Below are 18,553 nucleotides of genomic sequence, written 5' to 3' on the forward strand. Positions count from 1 at the left end.
AGGGGCGGGAAGAGTCAGCAGGTGCGGCCGATGGAGGCGCCGCAAAGACTGCTGGGACTCGCAGTCCCGCTTCGCTCCACTACCCTCCTCAGGCAATCTGCTCCAATACGGCAATCCAGGAGTCCAGGCAGGTAAATGTCAAGGCAGGTTCCCCAAAGTTCAGGCAGACACTCCACCAATCTCCTACGGCCCGCGACAGCGAGTGGCTCCCGCGTAACGGGGGCCGCGAGTCGTATTACGGACCCAGGAGGCGGGGGCGAGAAGAGTCAGCAGGTGCGGCCGAAGGAGGCGCCGCAAAGACTGCTGGGACTCGCAGTCCCGCTCCACTCCACTACCCTCCTCAGGTAATCTGCTCCAATACGGCAATCCAGGGGTCCAGGCAGGTAAATGTCAAGGCAGGTTCCCCAAAGTTCAGGCAGACACTCCACCAATCTCCTACGGTCCGCCACTGCGAGCAGCTCCCGCCTAGCGTGGGCCACGAGTCGTATTAAGGACTCAGGAGGCAGGGGCGGGAAAAATCAGCAGGTGCGGCCGATGGATGCGCCGCAAAGACTGCTGGGACTCGCAGTCCTGCTCCGCTCCACTACCCTCCTCAGGCAATCTGCTCCAATACGGCAATCCAGGGGTCCAGGCAGGTAAATGTCAAGGCAGGTTCCCCAAAGTTCAGGCAGACACTCCACCAATCTCCTACGGTCCGCGACTGCGAGCGGCCTGGTATGTCAAGAAAGACCTTTTTCACCCGCCCTGGAAACCGGGTAACGAGTAGAATGGTGACCCCTGCTTTTTTGGCCCCCCAGAGGAAAAGAACTGTAGGTCAAAAATCGGGAGCGTAGCCTTCGCCAATCGTCCTGAAGTAGATGGGTTTCTTGTAATATGCAAATATGGCAGTTGGGGCATTACGGCCTTGAACAATGAGGCTAAGTATAGTTAGTGCCACACAAATATCTGGGGAAAGATTTACCAGTGTACCTCCCATAGAGTGTTGAGCCTGGCCTCCAACATGGAGTGTAGGATAACAGTAATATGAGAAAAATAGGAAACAAGAGCACAAAGGGGAGAGGTAGTAAAGAGTAAAAAAGATAAACAAGAACTCAAATATATCCACCAACTGGGTACGAACAACAAGTATTTGCTACGGTCCATGTCGCTAGCAAGTTCACCAATAAAGCACTGTCCGTAAGATGGAGCTCTGCAGGAGTCCCGGGAATCTGGGGCTGGGACACTGCACAGGATATCTATTCAGCGGTCGCTGCTGTCCGCAGAGCCAGATAGGAGACAAAGGGTAACAAGCATTTGCAATGCAATAGGTCTTGCATTTGCGAGAGTTTTTGCTATTGACATTGTAAATGACACTGCCTTTTATTTACATGTTTTGAAAACCTGCAAGTGGTGTGCGTAAACACACACCATGTAGGTTTTCTTAACACATAAATAAAAGGCATTGTCATTTACAATGCCATATAGATTGGTAAATGCTTTAGGCATGTTCACGCTACATAAAACTGCTATAAATATAAATAAATACTATAACACTGCTGTGCCCCTTACCTTGGCTGCAGGGTATGCAGTGCTGTGAGCATGGTAGCAGTGCTGTGCTGTGCTATGCTCGTGGCTGCAGGGCGTACAGTGCACCTTCCCGTAGCTGCAGTGCATGCAGTGCCACCCCACGTGTTCCCAATCTGCTGCTCTGGTCCGGGGCTGGGTTCTGCCAGCCTCTGGTTCGTTGGGGGGGCTTCAAAGAGACCTGTGTAGGCCTGTACCTTCTATTTGAGTCTCCATGCTTACTGTGCAACAAAGTGTGTATAAAAGGCCCCTGGTTTCTGTATTCCTTGTACTATCTCATACAGTGCCGAGGGTGTTTTATTGATGTAGTCCCACTCATGAGTGATTAATAAACTTGTTATTTGATATTCCAGTTTCACTGCCAATTTCTATATGTTGGTTTAAGGACTAGCGGACAGATAAGGGTTGACCCCTGCACCGGTGAGCCCCTAAAAAGTCTCATTTCCACAAAGGCAATCAATGTCAAGGTATTGCCTCGTATCCCTATATCTCTGGAGCTGTCGGAGAAGCACCTTGTGTGATACTGTATCTTGTGTTTGCCTCATAATACTTGCCATGCATGGTAAAAGCATGTGTGGTAAAGGCATCCACCTGGTAAAGGCTGCATGGAATAGGCATGCATAGTAAAGTCATGGATGGCATTGTCATCCATCCATCTGTGTTGAATCAACCATGCTGCTACTGACATTCGTCATGATCTTTGGGTTGTATGGATATCCCAAATGTAAACCTGCTGTAAATTTAGTACTGATCAAGCTTGGTGACCTCTAATGGCCAATTCATCAGCCTCTTTGGCTTGAACATGGTTACACTTTGCAGGTCACCCTAGAGACACTCAGAATAACAGAGCATTCATACAAGGAGCACTGCGTAAATATTTGTTCTGCTGGGCTGTGTTGTGTGAAAGGATGAAAAAGGTGAACGGGAGAAAGACAGTGCTGCACCTTATCTATAATGATGGTGCTGCTGCTAGCGCTAGCACACAAACAGGCTGTCTTGCGTCACACACATTCTCACTCCTTGGTGCCGAGAGGCATATGAGATTCTAGCATAGGAAGAATCCCCTTCCAAAGTTTAGAGTGCGTTGGATGTGTATTGTGCAGAAAGCAACCTACGCAGCCCATGCCCCCTTGTTAGCGCCTACCTCCATTAGAGGCTAAATCCTGTCTGGCACCTAAAGGTATTTGTGCAGATCTGTCTAATTAACACTCCAATAATGCCTCCTTGATGCAAAGTAGCACAAAACACATTTTGCACTGTATAGTAAATTGCAACTGTCCCTTGTAAGAGACAGCACCAGTTGATCTTTGGAAATAGGATTATCGTACATGATGATTGATAACTTGCCAGTTATCTCTCAAGCACGTCTCATCAGACAAACCAAAGAAAGAATTGCCCGCCCTCTATAACTATTTAAGGGGAAAGAGCCCTCCAATACCCTCTACAAACATCACAATTAGCAAGAGATGGGATGATGAATAAAGAATCAATGTAATGAAAATTACAGCTAAGTAATCCAGGCATTGCCACCTCATTCGCTCTTCATCTCATTACTTACTCCATGCAGGAATACCCAAGAATGCATAAAAGGAATAAACCTGTAATGATCAATGAAGGTAGGATACCCAGGTTGCCGCAGAACAAATGTCTCAAATGGAGACTCCTCCACATTCGGCCCATGAAGCAGATGTACCTTTTGTTGACTGAGCCTGAAGAGAACCTGGGGGCATAAGTTCATCTTTGGTGTAAGATACAGAAATTACCTCGTTTATCCAGTGTGATAGGGTAGAAAGAGAAGGTTTTTCGCTTTGTAATTTAAAAGTGTGTAACTTCTTTTGCAGATGTAGTCAAAATAATCTTAACCGCTCTGACCACATCCAAAAGAGAATCTGAATCAGAGGGAGGACAAAGTGCATCAAAGAAGATCTCCTGAAACCTATGAAATAAAGTATTATATTTTGGAACAAACCGAGGACAAATTTTTAGAACAATACTATCCTCAAACAAACTAAAGTAAGGAAGATTAATATTCAAACATGTAGATTCGCATAGTCTTCTGGCAGTAACAGCAGCCACCCAAAAATCACTTTCAAAGACAAAAATTTTAGGGAGACATTAGACAAAGGTTCAATGGAAGGATCCTATAATTCTCTAAAAACCAGAAGAATATACCTCAAACTCTTAGATCCAAAAAACGCCCATGCACACCACTAAGACTCTCAAACAATCAAACACACTATCAGACACCAAGGTACGCCTTTTGAAAAATAAGTGCTCCATTACAGACATAGTGAAGCACCTGTAGACAAATACCCTCATGCACTATCTCTCAAATGCCCACACTCGGCCACAGGACTAGGAGATTGTCATATTTTCAGACATTAACGCCAATGCACAACACTGAACCGATACAGAACCACAAAGATGTGGTACACTCATATAAGAACTAGATGACAGGATGGGCAGAGGGAGCTGATCCTGTTCTCTCTCAAAACCCTGACTCTGGAAACTGTGGTGCTTGTTTTCACCCTTAGTTCTTTCTTGCCTTTTCACTCTGCTTTCTCTCCTTTTGTGACTTTTTACCTCTTGATGCCCTCTGTGCCTGCTTCTACTCTCTGTTTCCCACCTCTCACCTTAGATGCCCATTTCCTTCTCCCCGCTCTCCTTACAAGTTCCTTCCTGTGCCACCGCTCCTTCTTCCCGATAAGTCCCACTCCTATCCCCTGCGCTCCTCCCCAATCTCAGGGGTCACAGCGTTCAGACACTAGGAGAGGGCAAGTCTGTCTGTGGACTGCGTCACAAACCATGGTTTTTCCTCCACTCCTACGTTACTCTTCAGCATACCTCTGGCCAATTAACCCGGGACTCCCATCTCTATGCAGCTACTGCACCACACCACAGTAGGAGCCTATGCTTGCAACCACTGCCACTTTAAAAGCAACACTGCACCCACCACAACCATACCACCCACACCCTCAATACCTACGCGCAGCACACCTCCCGCACCCACTGGCAGACTCACACTCTAAGATAAATTATCATGCATGCTCCTTAACACCCGCTCACTCAGCAAACATGGCACAGAAATCTGGGACATCCTAAACAATGATGGCCCACACATCTTCCTCCTCATAGAAACATGTCTGACCGCCAAGTTGGCACCCGACAGTGCCATGGCCATGCCAGCAGGAGACACGAATGCACAATAGGACAGCCAACACAAACTCGGAGGAAGAATCATGATAATCTTCAAAGAAACCATCAACTGTACCACAACCACAGAGAATGCGCTCCCCTTCATGGAGCACCCATAGTTCAGACTGCGAATTGTAGCAACATCTACCCTTAACGGAACCCTGGTCTACCAACCATCAGCTACTTAAACCAACAACATTGCAGATATCCTCCTTGCCATCGACTCCAAAGACTGCATCCTGCTAGGAGAACTCAATATCCACCTGGAAAACCAGAACAACCACAGCTGTATCACACTCCTCAAAAGTATAGGAAGTCTCGAGCTGACATAAGATGTTGCCAGACCCACAAACTCCACCTGACACACCCTTGACCCCTTCTTCACCACTTTTCACATCATCAAAATCACTGCACCCACACCTTCCACGTGGAATACTCATTCCATTATCCACTTCTAAATTAGCATCCCTTGCCGAACAAAACCTTTTATCATATTCCTGGCCAGACGCAGCTAGAGCAGCTTCTAAGAATCTAACTGGCCCCACACTCACCCATGAACCAGCCTAACTGCACTGGCGACCTAAACTGCAACATCAAACAGCTCAACGAGTGGATCACAATGTGCTAACTCCCTGGCACCCCCACAAACACACCACTCAAAGGAGAGCCCAGAAGAAAGCAAGGTAGTACACTGAGGAACTCTGCTCAACCAAACAACACTGCAAACAGCTGAAAAGAAGATGGAGAATGAGCCACAATGAACATAACAAGGACTCTTACAAAGAAGCACTGAGACTGTGGGCCCGATGTAGGTAGGATTGATTTACCGATTCATAATTACCGAATTTTACCGATTCGGTAATTATGAATCGGTAAATCAGAGGGGTGGGTATGTAGGTATTCCAGATGTGCTGGAATACCGAATCGGAGGAAAATCGGTATTTACCGATTCGGTAAATACCGATCGGTAATGCCCATTCATTCCTATGGGCATAGGAATGAATGGGCATTACCGATTCGGTATTTACCGAATCGGTAAATACGGAATTACACAAGGGTGCAGGGGGTGTCACTTTGACACCCTCTGCCCCCCCCCCAAAAGAGGCTCGGGTGCCATGTGGCAGGCATACATGCCCTAAGGGCAGGTCTGCCTGTCACATGGCATAGGTGTGCATGCACACATGTGCATGCACACCGGAATCGGTATTTTACCATCAAATTGAATTTGATGGTAAAATACCGATTCTGTAATGCTTGTGGGACTCAGAAGAGTCCCACCTACATATCAATTTTACCGAATCTGTAAAAATACCGATTCGGTATTTTACAGAATCGGTAAATTTACCGATCGGTAAATTTACCGATTCTGTAAAATACAGGTCCCTACATACCATTTCTCAAATACCGGTCGGTAACGCCCGAAAATACCGATTTTCGGCCGTTACCGACCGACCTACATCTGGCCCTCTATCACCACGAAGAAGGCCCAGGCAGAGCGCATTGACAGCTCCAATAGCTCTAAAGACATCTTCAAGATCATCAAAGATTTTACCTCACCTGCTTTCACTACCAGCAGCATCACTCCCTAGTAAGAACTATTTGATAATCTTTTGGAATTTTTCAACAATAAAATCAAAACCATCAACAACAATTTCAACCCTCAACCAAACCCCTGCACCTTCACCTCCATCCTTCTCACAAGAAATCACGAAAACACCCTGACTACCTTGTAAGCAATCACACAAGAAGAGACAGCAATCACCACCACCGCAACATTCCCAAATGCCTGGAAACAAGTGATCATCAAGGCACTTCTAAGGAAGCCTTTGTCAGACCCCACCCAGACAGCAAACTACTGCCTGATCTCCCCTCTTCCTAACCATCCGCATCATCAACAAGCAACTTTCCCCCTACCTTGATAACAAACTCCTAGACACCACACAATAATTTATTATTGGAGAGATGTATTTCTCTCTACAGGAGAAGTATTCCTGGTCTTACACATGCAAAGATATTGTAAGGCATATGTACAAAATGAATATTCAATGATGGAGAGGTCTAAATTATTCAAGAAAAACTTACCTGTCATGTGACGGTGTCTGGACGGAGGAGGGACGAGTAGAGCGTTTAGCATCAAAACACTCACCATTTAGATTTGAGTAATGTGTTTGAAAGGCCAGTAAAAAAGATGACAACAGGGCCTGGGATGCTAAGAAGAAGAGGTCTGATGAACCAATCCATGACACTGTTACTCTGCTTTACCTCTGAGGTTGGATTGTTTGCCCTCTACCTGCTGAAATGAAATGAAATGAAATGAAAATAAATTTGTAAAGCGCAACTAAACCCGAAGGCATCAAGGCGCTTAAGATGGTAAAACTGTTTGGTCAGAGGAGGAGTGGGAGCGGGTTATTGGTAAGCTTCCTGAAAGAGCCAGGTCTTAAGTGCATTGCGAAAAAGGGTATGGGAAGCAAGCCAGCTGCATTCTAATTTCATTTGTTGTGCCTTTTCTTTGCTCCCTTATGTTTCTGCTTCATCCTGACTCTTAATTATACTAGATAATATATGAGACTAGATTCTGAAAGCTGTCTGCCAAAGCAGCGCAGCAGCCAGAGGTGCAGCGCTCCATGACAGGTAGGGAGCTGGAGTGTGCCATATCCACATAGAGATGCATCTATCCTCCCCTCTACCTCGTGCCGGCGCTGATTACAGCTGCCCAGTGCCATGCTCACACCTTAGCACCATAGTGCCTGGGTGTGTGCCTGAGTCCAGCATAGGTTTTATACAGGAAGGGCACCCTTCTTGTACAAAATACTATGCTTAAACAAGTGCAGAAGCGTTTCCTACTTTGTATGTGGGCTGCACAGGACAGCACACATGCAAAGTCAGAGAAGCATCGAGAAATGAAAACATTTCTCTGTTTAACACATGCTTTTCAGTAGGGCTAAATTGTGTTGCAAAATCCTTTCTACTGATGTTTGAGAATAGGGTTTAGCATAAAAAAGCATGGGTGGTAACATGGGTGCGCTCATGTGTCACCCATGTAATGCTACCTTGACGGAAAGTAATGCAAATCAGTGTTTTACTCTGCTTTGCATTACTTTACATACAAACCAATGATAATATTAATTAGCATTGATATCTTAATCCCAGAACAGGTTTAGCGTTGGGTTTGTGTTGAAAAAGTAAGGCTAACCTGATGCTAAACCTTTGAGAGTCAGGGCCACAGTGTTATATTTTTTACGTCACTGTTGTTTTTCTATGTTTGTTCCATTTTTAGGTCGAGGCCTGCGTTGCAGCGCATGCGCTGTTGCAGGCGAGAGTTCTTGTTAGCAAGAAGGGGCATGAAACCACGCCCCTTCTTCCATTGGCCTGCCTCGCCAAACGGAGGCCTGCCACTGGACGAAGCCCGTGTTCGAATGATTTGTCCGGCTGTGATCCCGCCTCTCGAGGACTGGGTGACATGACTTACGGTGTCGCAAGCGTATTTTCTAAAATATCGCCATGGCAACCATGAGTCAGGTCACCAGTCCGGGAGGGGCAGGATTCATTATCGCGTTTCCGGCAATTTCTTTTATTTTTATTTTTTGCATTTTTGCAGTCATTCCTGCGCGTTCCTCGGCGGTGGAGGAGGTAGGGGAGAGGCGGTGCTGGTTCTTAACTGTGGTTGATTCAGTTTACGCTAGAGCTTTCTCTTCAAGCGTAATTTTGTTTTCTTTGGCTGCATGTTGTATTGCTTGTTATGTTAAGGGGATTTTGTATAGCGCACTGTCACCGGAGGTATCATGGCGCTGAAAGGGTGCTGAGGAAACAGAGGGAATTTAGCGGGATTGTGGGAAAAGCCAGGTTTTTAGTGATTTGCGAAATTGAATGAGAGTACCGGAAGTCCTAACTGAGAGGGGAAGAGAGTTCCAAAGTTTGGGGCCGAGAAAGGCAAATCTTCGACCCCCAGATCTACAGAGTTTGAAAGGAGGGACCACCAGAAGATGTAAGTGAAGTGATCTAAGGTTACGTGAGGGACAGTAGGGGCAGATAAGGGATTTCAGAAAGGCGGGACAGGAACCAGAGAGAGATTTGAAAATAAGACAGCCAACCTTGAAGGCAGCCCTTAGGCTAACCGGGAGCCAATGTAGCTTGATAAGGAGGGGTTTGGCGGACTGCCACTAAGGAATCCCGAGGGCCAGTCTCGCCGCCTGGTTTTGAATGACTTGCAACCTATTGATGGAGCATTTGGGCAAGCCGTGATAGATGGAATTTGAAAAATCCAGGCGGGAGAGAACAAGGGCCATGATGACTTGAAGCAAGGCATCGGGAGTAAGAAGGTAGGCCACCTTCCTGATCCTGCGCAGTTGGAACATGCAGGAGGAAACCACTGTCCCCACCTGCGGCCCCAGAGAGAGCCCAGCGTCAATAGTGACCCCGAGGCTTTTCACCGAGGTTACCGGGGAGGGAGGAGAGCCAAGCTCTGTCGGCCAGAAATGTGGACCCCAGTGGACGGCGCTCTTACCCGGCAGGAGGAGCTCCGTCTTACCGGGGTTCAATTTCAGCTGGTTCTGACACATCCACTGAAAGATATGGGACATGACTGCCTGAAAAGTAGGAATAGAAGAGGGAGAGTTAAGAGAGAAAATGAGTTGTAGGTCGTCCGCGTAATTGAAGACGCGGACGTCCCACTGCCTCAGAGAAGAGAGAAGAGGGCGAAGATAGAGATTGAAAAGAAGAGGGGATAGAGAGGAGCCCTGAGGGACCCCACAAGGCAGATGTTCCCTAGGGGCCCTAAATGTACCTAGGCTGAGGGACTGGGATCTCCCCATAAGGAAAGATTTCACCCAGGCCAGCGCCAGGCCCTGGATGCCGGCCTGTTCGACACGGTGGAGAAGAATGTTATGGTCCACCGTGTCGAAAGCGGCCGACAGATCTAGTAAAACCAGGGCCTGGGAGGTACCCTTGTCAGCTCCGTCTCTCAAGGTGTCTAGGACAGCCAGGATCACAGCCTCCGTAGAATGACCAGGGCGGAAGCCGGCCTGGTTGGCCTCGAGAAAGATGGAACTCTCGATGAACCCCGAGAGACAGGCAGTGACATGGGCTTCCAAGATTTTTGAGAAAAAAGGTAAGAGAGAGATAGGACGATAGTTTGCCGGGACGGCAGGGTCGGCTCCAGGCTTCTTCAACAGAGGCACTAGAACGGCCTCCTTGAAGGAGCTGGGTACCGTCCCGGAAAGAAGAGAAGAATTGAGCAGAGGAAGGATACAGTCGGGTAGAGAATGGCAGATGTCGCGAAGTATGGAAGGTGGACAGTGGTCGTCAGGGGAGCCAGACTTAATCCGGGCAGCCAGGTTGGCTAGAGATCTAGCGTCTAGTGGGGGAAGCTGGGTGATAGAGAAAGCATTATGAGGGGGTGTGATGGGAACAGCGTCCAATGAAGTGACCGGGATAGTGCCCTTAATCAAAACAATCTTCTGTAAAAAAAAGGTGCTAAGTGCATTGCAAGATTCCTGGGTAGGGGCCTGGGACAAAAGCGTTCTGGCGTCAGACGTGAACTCGTCCAGAACTCTAAAGATCTCCTTCGACTTACAGGGAGCTGACAGGATACGCTCGGAGACATAGGCTTTCTTGGCTGCAGAGATAGCAGATTTGTACCTATTACGAGCTGCCACATAGATATCTCTACTTGACGGGCAGTAGTCTCTTCTCCATCTGCGTTCGAATTGACGAAGTTCTAACTGTAAAGTTTTGAGGAGTGGAGTAAACCATTTATGAGAATGGTTATGACGAGAGCGAGGGAACTTGATTAGTGGGGCAAAGATATCGCTGGCTGATATGAGCCAGTTAGAGACTTGCCCATCTAGCTCATTAATGTCAGGGTTATTGGGGGGAGGCGGACGAGTGTGAGACAGATGAGTTAACAGTTTGGAAGAGTCGACGGCCTTCCACTTACGAGCCATGCCACCCTCCCGCGAAGGGATCCTGACCTGACCAGCCATCGAGATGGTGGTATCGATAAGGCGGTGGTCCGACCACACGCAAGGTGTAATAAGCGGGTGGGAGGGCTTCACCCCATAGACCCAGATATGATCAAGTATATGGCCACCACTATGGGTGGGGGAGGTGACTAGCTGGCTGAAGTTCAGGCTCGAGAGACCTTCAAACAATTCGAGGGCGTGGGGGCCAGCGTCCCTGTGCTGAAACCAATTGCAGTAATAGCTGCACTTTAAAAAAATTCAAGGTACAACCACCGCACTAAATGACTTGGTTGGTTCCACACCGGGTGTCGGTCTTCTTTCGTGCCCATTTTACCCATTGTAATATTGTGGTGGAATAATGTTCTGTTTTTTTCTGTTTCTGCGCTGCTTTGTAAGATTATGTGAGTACATTTGAGTGAAGACGTTTTTGAACTGATAATGAGCACCTTTAATTCAAGAACTAGTTAGTTTTGAGTTTGGGTGGCTACTGTTTCCAGTCCTAGGCCGTCGTCTGACGCCCCAATGCATTCTGGGCGTTGTAGTCTTAGTGTTATCTAATTGTCTATGCCAGCGCATTGAAGTGGTAATCTAGGTTATACATAGTGCTCACTGCATCCTAAAATCAGACCTTTTTAATTTGTGCTAGTGATGTGCCCGTCACTAATTTTTGCCGACCAGGACTTCTTTTTTTTATTGTCAAACTTTAACGGAGACAGGCTGAAAAGGGGGAATAAAGGAGGAGAGGACGACAGACCGGGACACGATGTAGAACTAAGGGATGAAGAGGACAAGAATGAGATAACGATAAAGGATTTGTAGAGTGGTGGAAGTGAGAGTCACGTGGTGGACACTATACTAGCCTTGGTGTTCGAAAGTGCAGCTTGTGGGCCCCTACAAATTGTTTTGCATAAATTAATCGTGTCTAAAAGTTCTCAATAAATGAATACAGTGGCATTACGTGTCTTCAGGACTGAAAACAGTGCCCCCAAGACATTAAAAGTATCACCTACGTTGAGTGGGGTGCAATTTATTTTGTTAACAGAGTTTTTGAGTAAGAGAAGGGCACGTTTTATTTGGCACACAGGAGTTGGAATACAAGTTGAGTATCCTTCATTCCAAGGATACGCTTTTGGATTGGGCAAACTTTAGAGCTGGAACTAACTGCTAGATGCATCAACGTTCGATTTTGCGAGTCCTTAATTGCGAAGTTTAAGGATTCGCATTTAGGGACTCGCAAAATCAGATGCACGTAGGATTTGCTAAAATATTAGCAATTCCTAAATATTCCTTATCTGCGACTCGCAGAGTGCGATTCGCAAATAAGGAATGACATCTCATTGATTCCTATGGGCCAAGAGGCCCATAGGAATGAATGGGGAGAAATTCTCAATTTGCGATTAGCAATTAGCTAATCGCAATTTGAGAATGCGATTTCAAGGATGACGGGTGTCCAAAGGACACCCTGTTGCACCCCTTAAATTGAACTGGACACTGGTATTGCGCACACACATGTCCCAAGGACATGTGTGTGTGTGTAACATACAACTTTGAAAGATGCACTTTAGTGCATTTTTCACAGTGTTCGCTATTTACCATGAAGTTTGATTTCACGGTAAATAGCGACCCCTATCAGCGAAATCGCTAGCTATTTTACATTCATGCATTGCATTTAAGGAATCTCAATTTGAGATTCCTTAAATGCAATCGCAAATAGCGATTTATGCATTTGGGATGATGCATCCCAAATGCATAAATACCGGTCGCAGAAGGGCAGACTCTGAGAATCTGCCCCTTTGCGAATGGTATTTCGCTTGAAGCATCTAGCTGATAGTTCTTTGGAAGTCAAGTTCAGCATATTTTATGCACGCAAGGCATTAAAAAAAATGCGATTATTGCCCTTTATTTACGTAGCATGTTGTTTTTTTTGGAGGGGGAGTAAGGAAACACAACTAAGATGGGTGGACACGTTTTGAAACTAAAGGCAAACAAACACCTTGTGTTACATGAATACTTCTTTTTAAAATTAAAAACGACCATGATTTATTTAGTTCGAACATATTGATTTGCGATAAAAACTGAACACCCTTGTATTTACAGCCCTCCATATTCTTAAATAAAAGCAGTGCTTCTGTATTAATATAGTAGCTATTACGCTGCTACTCCTTTCTTTTTTTTGTTTTTTGTTCTGAGACTATATTTTGTTCTGGTAAACTGAATTCGTTTTTTCCACGTTATCCGTGTTGTACATTATTTGTTTTATTCAGTAACACTACAGCATAATCTTCATCCGTTTAAAAGCGCACAGCTGAATTACAGCCTACTTACATAAAAGTGTAGTGAACAAAAGCACGTTTTTAACTTAGATGTGTAAATAATCCAGATTGTACTGGAAGTAATGTATGTGACGTGAACATATTCCTAATAATGTGTTCACCGTTGCTTGTCAGATGTAGCTCATCATTTTTAGGTCGAACCTGGACAGCGCATGCGCTGCTCTGCAAGGCATGCTGTATTGTGGTATGAACTTGAAGCTCCGCCCATATTTTTATTTGGCTTATGTGATTGTCCTTTGGAAACTGTCTTTTCATTGGTCAATAGGCTTAGTAGTCCCTCCTTAGTTACCGCCTTATCTCAATTTGTAACCTCCTGTGACAACACTCCATGTTACATGGCTTAGAACTTGGCGCGCCGACATTATCGTAAAAGCGCGTCATGGGGCGCTTTTACAAAAAAAGCATTTCTTTGTCAACTTGACAAACAAATGCTTTTTCTGTGCGCCCATTCAAAAAAGGGTAACGTGCTGGGAGCCCGCAGAAAGGAAAGAAAACAAAAGGAACATTTTACTGGGAATCTTCCTGGCTCAGCAGGGGAGCCGATATTATAATAATCACTGCACTACTGAAATCCGCCCCATAAAGCTTTGCGGGCCCTTTATTCAAAACACATTTTTGCCCATAAGTCAGCCTGTGATGGTCCTAGTACGATGGGACCACCACAAAACCATTCCGCACGACATGCTTTTTCTTCCCAGGTCATTATCTGGGTCCTCACCTTAAGTTGGGCGGGGGGCCCAAAATAATCACATTTCCCACTGTGAGATGAATTTTAAATCCACTCTGCCATAGTTGGAGCGAATGCTCTACAACTGGGAGGATGTGTTTAAGGTAACTTTTTTGAAGTCTTACATGGTCTAAGGGAAGTGTAAAGCCTTATTAGTGAGATGTTCTAGGGGGTGATAGTATGGTTATGGAGTATTGCTTTTTATTATGCTATTGAATTAAAATGAATGCGTACATTTGCTGTAGCATATTCAACTACATTGCCATTTACAATGCCAATAGCTCTAAAACTCAAATAAATGCGAGACCAATTGCATTTCCAATGCTTGTCGATATATGGTAGCAGGACTTAGACCTTGGTCAGAGTTCTAATTCTACGACAGCTGTCCGCCTGATGTTTGGTGTCTTTTTAGCAGAGTTCCTTCATATGATGATGTGTGTTAGAGCAGCAAGTGTTGCTTCTAAACCACCACTTACCAGAGCTCTGAGTGTGATGTTATGTGCCTTGTCCACTACGGGTTTTCTTAAAACTCCAGTTCCCACACTTCACAGGGCTCTCCTTTATGTTACTCAGTGGTGAACAATTTTTAGAGTGGAGGTGCTGCCATTAATGTTGTATCACTGAAGTCATAGTGATTGTGAAAGACCCAAGCGTCATACCAAAAACAAGCATTTGCAATGCAATAGGTCTCGCATTTGCGAGACTTTAAGCTACTGTGGTGTACAGAGGGGGGAGGGAGTAGGGTGGAACAGGGAGGTACTACAAGAGGGTGGGGGAGGGAGATTTGGGCAAAACCAGAGGCGAAAGGAGGGATTTGGAAAAGCACAAACAGCGAGCTTATGGAGACGACGGCAGACACATGCACTCTGAGGCAGTGCATTTGTAAAAGTGAACAAGCATTGGCAAAGCCAATACGTCTCGCCTATGAGAGCTATTGGCTTTGGCAATGTTTTGTATCTGTGATGTAGAGAAGAGTGGTTGCTTTGCAGTGTGGCTAAAAAAAAACCATTTAAAAAAACATTCTTGGGCCAGTGTACTAAAGGCAAGGGCTCCCTGGTGTCCCGAAGTGGTAGGAATCAGAGTTAGGTCCACAGGATGCTTTAGAATGACTATTAATTTAAAGTGGGAGAGGGGCCACAGGAAGGAGTAAGAGCTGATAGGCGGGGCGGTGACACATTTACTAATTACAGTACAGCAAAGAGAAGAGTCATTCACTGTCAACTTGAAAACGCGGACAAGAAGACAAATTTTAGACGCAAGAAGAAAAACTCAATTAAAATAATGTAAACAGAACAACCCAGAGACATTATTAGTATAGAAAAACATGTTGAGTTGCATAGACAAATGTGAACTAAGAGTAGGAAAAAAACAACAAACACGAATATCTAGTGCAATGCCCACAGAGCAAGAATTTGACTTGTGAAAACGTATCACTGGATAATGTCAAAAAGGGAGTGAGCTCTGTCTCATGGATTGTGACTGATCCTTTCGACTAACTGTTCGGATTTCAAAGCAACCCACACAACCCACCTCCCTATGCGTCTGTGTACCTTACACGCTTTGAACACCTCAATCGGCTGTTCGATGGCGCTGGAGTGTTGGAAAGCGGCAAAGAAGCCAAATGGAGAAGGAGTGGGTGTGAGAGGGAGGAAAGATAGGGTGCACTGACCAGAGCTGCAGAACTGGAGAGCCAGGTTAGAGGCTCAGCATCGGCTCAATGTCCTATGACCCTGGGCAAATCACTTAAAGTAGAAATAATTATATCAATGTGAACTTGTGTATTGTTACTAGTGCTCATGTAAAGCGCTTCAATGCCTTGGGGTCCAGTCATGGTCGTAGTTATATAACACAAGAAAAAAGCGAGCAGCAAACAGAGGAAGTAGGTGAGAAATAGTACCTCAATCACGTTGGAAGCAGTGGATGGGCACAGTATTTACTTGAATTAATCTGCGCTTTGTCCCTGCTCCACCGAAGTGACTGAAAATTACGATAAGTCTGCATTGGCCAATTAAGAAGGATATAAAAAAGACTGAGGGGAAGGCAACAAATGGTAAGCAGTGGGTGGGCTCCAAGCCCTTTTTGCATACAACAGTGTCTCGCAAGCGAGAGCATGTGCTAGCGCACACATTCTCAGGCTCGACCCTAAAAAAAGTACTGTGGGAAGCATGTGGTCAGTGGAAGGACACTGGCACTGGAAACAGTACTTGGTCCATACTCCACCTCATGGATGAAGACTTCACACCCAGGAGAAGGTAGCATGAGGCCAGGAGGATCCCTGACCATAGGAAGCAAGGAATCGAGCGATGTGGGTGCCAATCAATGATAAGCAAAGGTAAGTAATGGGCCGACTCTAAGCCCCTTTTAAGATTTTTTATTTTAAATTTACAAGAGATTTTAAAAGCACATTGCAGGCGGTGTGCAGGCAACACCTAACAAGCATTGACAAAGCCAATAGGTCTTGCCTTTGCCAGATCTATTGGCTTTACCAATTTTTTTAGCCATGTTGCAAATGGCTGGATGTAAAGAAAAAAAAAGCTTTATGGCAAAGCCAGCATTGACTGCACTATAGCATTTTTTATACTTGCAGCTATGCAGCACTGAAGCTAGCCCTGTTGTATAATCTCTACCATAACGTCCCTGTATTGCTACAGTCTGGGAGCCGCAAGCACCCTCCAGACCTTTGCATACATATTTTTTTATACCCCTAAAACTTGAAATTACCATTACTAGCCCTATACCGTTACCCCTTAATCCTAAAATTACCCTTCCACCCCAGTACCCATACCCACACTAAACCCTAAAATTACCATTTCTACCCCAAAATCCATACCCACCCTGAATCCTAATATTACCCCTGGCACCCCAAAACCCATCCAAAACCCTAAAATAGCCCATGCCACCCCTAAACCCATACCCACCATGAACCATAAAATTACCCTTGGCACACAAAAACCCATACCCACCCTTAACCCTAAAATTACCCTTTCCATTCCTAAACCTATACTCACTCTGAACCCTAAAATTACCCGTGGCACCCCAAAACTCAGCCACCCTAAACCCTAAAATTACCTATGCCACTCCAAAACCATGCGCACATTAAACCATATATACTTACCTTATACTTGCATATAAACACATATACATTTACCATTCATGCCTTTACAAGGCAATTCGTTGTAAAGACATGCGTGGTACAGGCATATGTCTTGTAATGTCATACGTTGTGATGGCAGCAGTTGGTAATGGCACTTGCGTAGTAATGGCATGCGTCGTGACGGATTCGTTGTAATGGATGTTTCCTCTTGAACGGATGTATTTCAAGATCGTATTATATGTAATAATAAAGAACAAGCGCTGCCAGAGCCAATAGGGCTCACCTAGGCGAAATGTATTGTCTTTATCAATGATTCTTTACATGTTGTGAAGAAATGGAAAGAACTGCCAACTTGGGGAACCAGGTTCGAGTCTCGGCATTGGCTAAACATTGTGTGATCCTGGCCAAATCATGTAATCTCCACAGTGCTATAAAAATAGAACTGGTGCTCTTATAAAGTGCTGAAATACTTTATAGTAATTGTAAGTGCTTTGTAGGTTGAGGTATAGCGGCAGCGCATGCGCTGCTCACCCTGCGAGGCATGCAGTAATGGAGTATGGAGTGGAAGCTCTGTTGAAGCTCCGCCCATCTTTTTATTTGGCTTGTGTCATTGTCTTTCGTAAATGCTGCCTTCTGATTGAATATGAGGCTTATTAGTCCCTCTTTATTATGGCCATTGTAATGCCCAGCACAAGTCAGCATTCTAGTGCTAAGCCTGTAACTACACTGAACACCCACCCACCACTGATGTCACAGGTCATGTGACACAGTACCAATAAAAGAGGCCGAGCGCACGTGCTCTGGGCCAGTTGCACCGAGCAAGCAGTGTGTCCTGCGTCCCAGTCATTTTCCAGCATGAGGGCCTTAGGCCCGACCCTACAATGGCGACGAGGGCGGAGCTGTGCCCTGCGTGCCACAGCTCAATAAAACATTTCGAAGGAAAAGGGGAAGAGAGAGCTGCCTGCTGCAAAGGCACACCCCCTGAGAAGGAAGCCGGCCGCCGAGAGGCCCACGAGGCGTGTGTCGAGCCCCGGGCCGAGAGAAGAAGGAGGAGGTGACCGGGAGCTCACCCCGCACCTCTCCAGCCTGCCGTGGTCCGCCCTGCCGTGGCGGAGCCCCAAGAAGACAAGCGGAGCCATCGCGGTGCCCACCCGCTGAAGAACAGGCCCGTCGGCCGAAGGTGAGCCCAGACTGTACACCACCAAAAGCGGAGCCCACCCGCAACGTTCACAACAGCGATAATGGCGGCCGCCTGCTAGCGCCGCCCAGGACTACACAAAGCGGAGCCTACCCGCTATAAATAAACTGTGCCCCTACTATAGCGAGGCCAGCGGAGCCCACCCGCGACCCGCCTACGGCGACGCGACGTTGGTCGCAAGTGCCCCGTAATCAAGCAAGGCTCGCGGAGCCCACCCGCGGCCTGCATGCATCCACCTCTGCCCAGCCGCGCAGCGTCTGCTCAAACCTGCCGCGGCGGTGAGGAAAGGAGCCCGCAGCGTGAGGAGAGCTACCGGGCTCCTAATGGAAGTAAGCGGAGTCCACCCGCGATTGCCCCGCAGCGAAGCGCCATCCGTATGCCCCGACAGTGAAGGGACAATGATTGACTGCGGAGCGCCCGCAGTGTATGGGGATCTGCAGGGCAGTCAGTAATCAAAGCGGAGCTCACCCGCATTAAGGATCT

This window comes from Lissotriton helveticus, chromosome 7 (genome assembly GCF_964261635.1).
Source record: "Lissotriton helveticus chromosome 7, aLisHel1.1, whole genome shotgun sequence".
Lineage (NCBI taxonomy): Eukaryota > Metazoa > Chordata > Amphibia > Caudata > Salamandridae > Lissotriton > Lissotriton helveticus.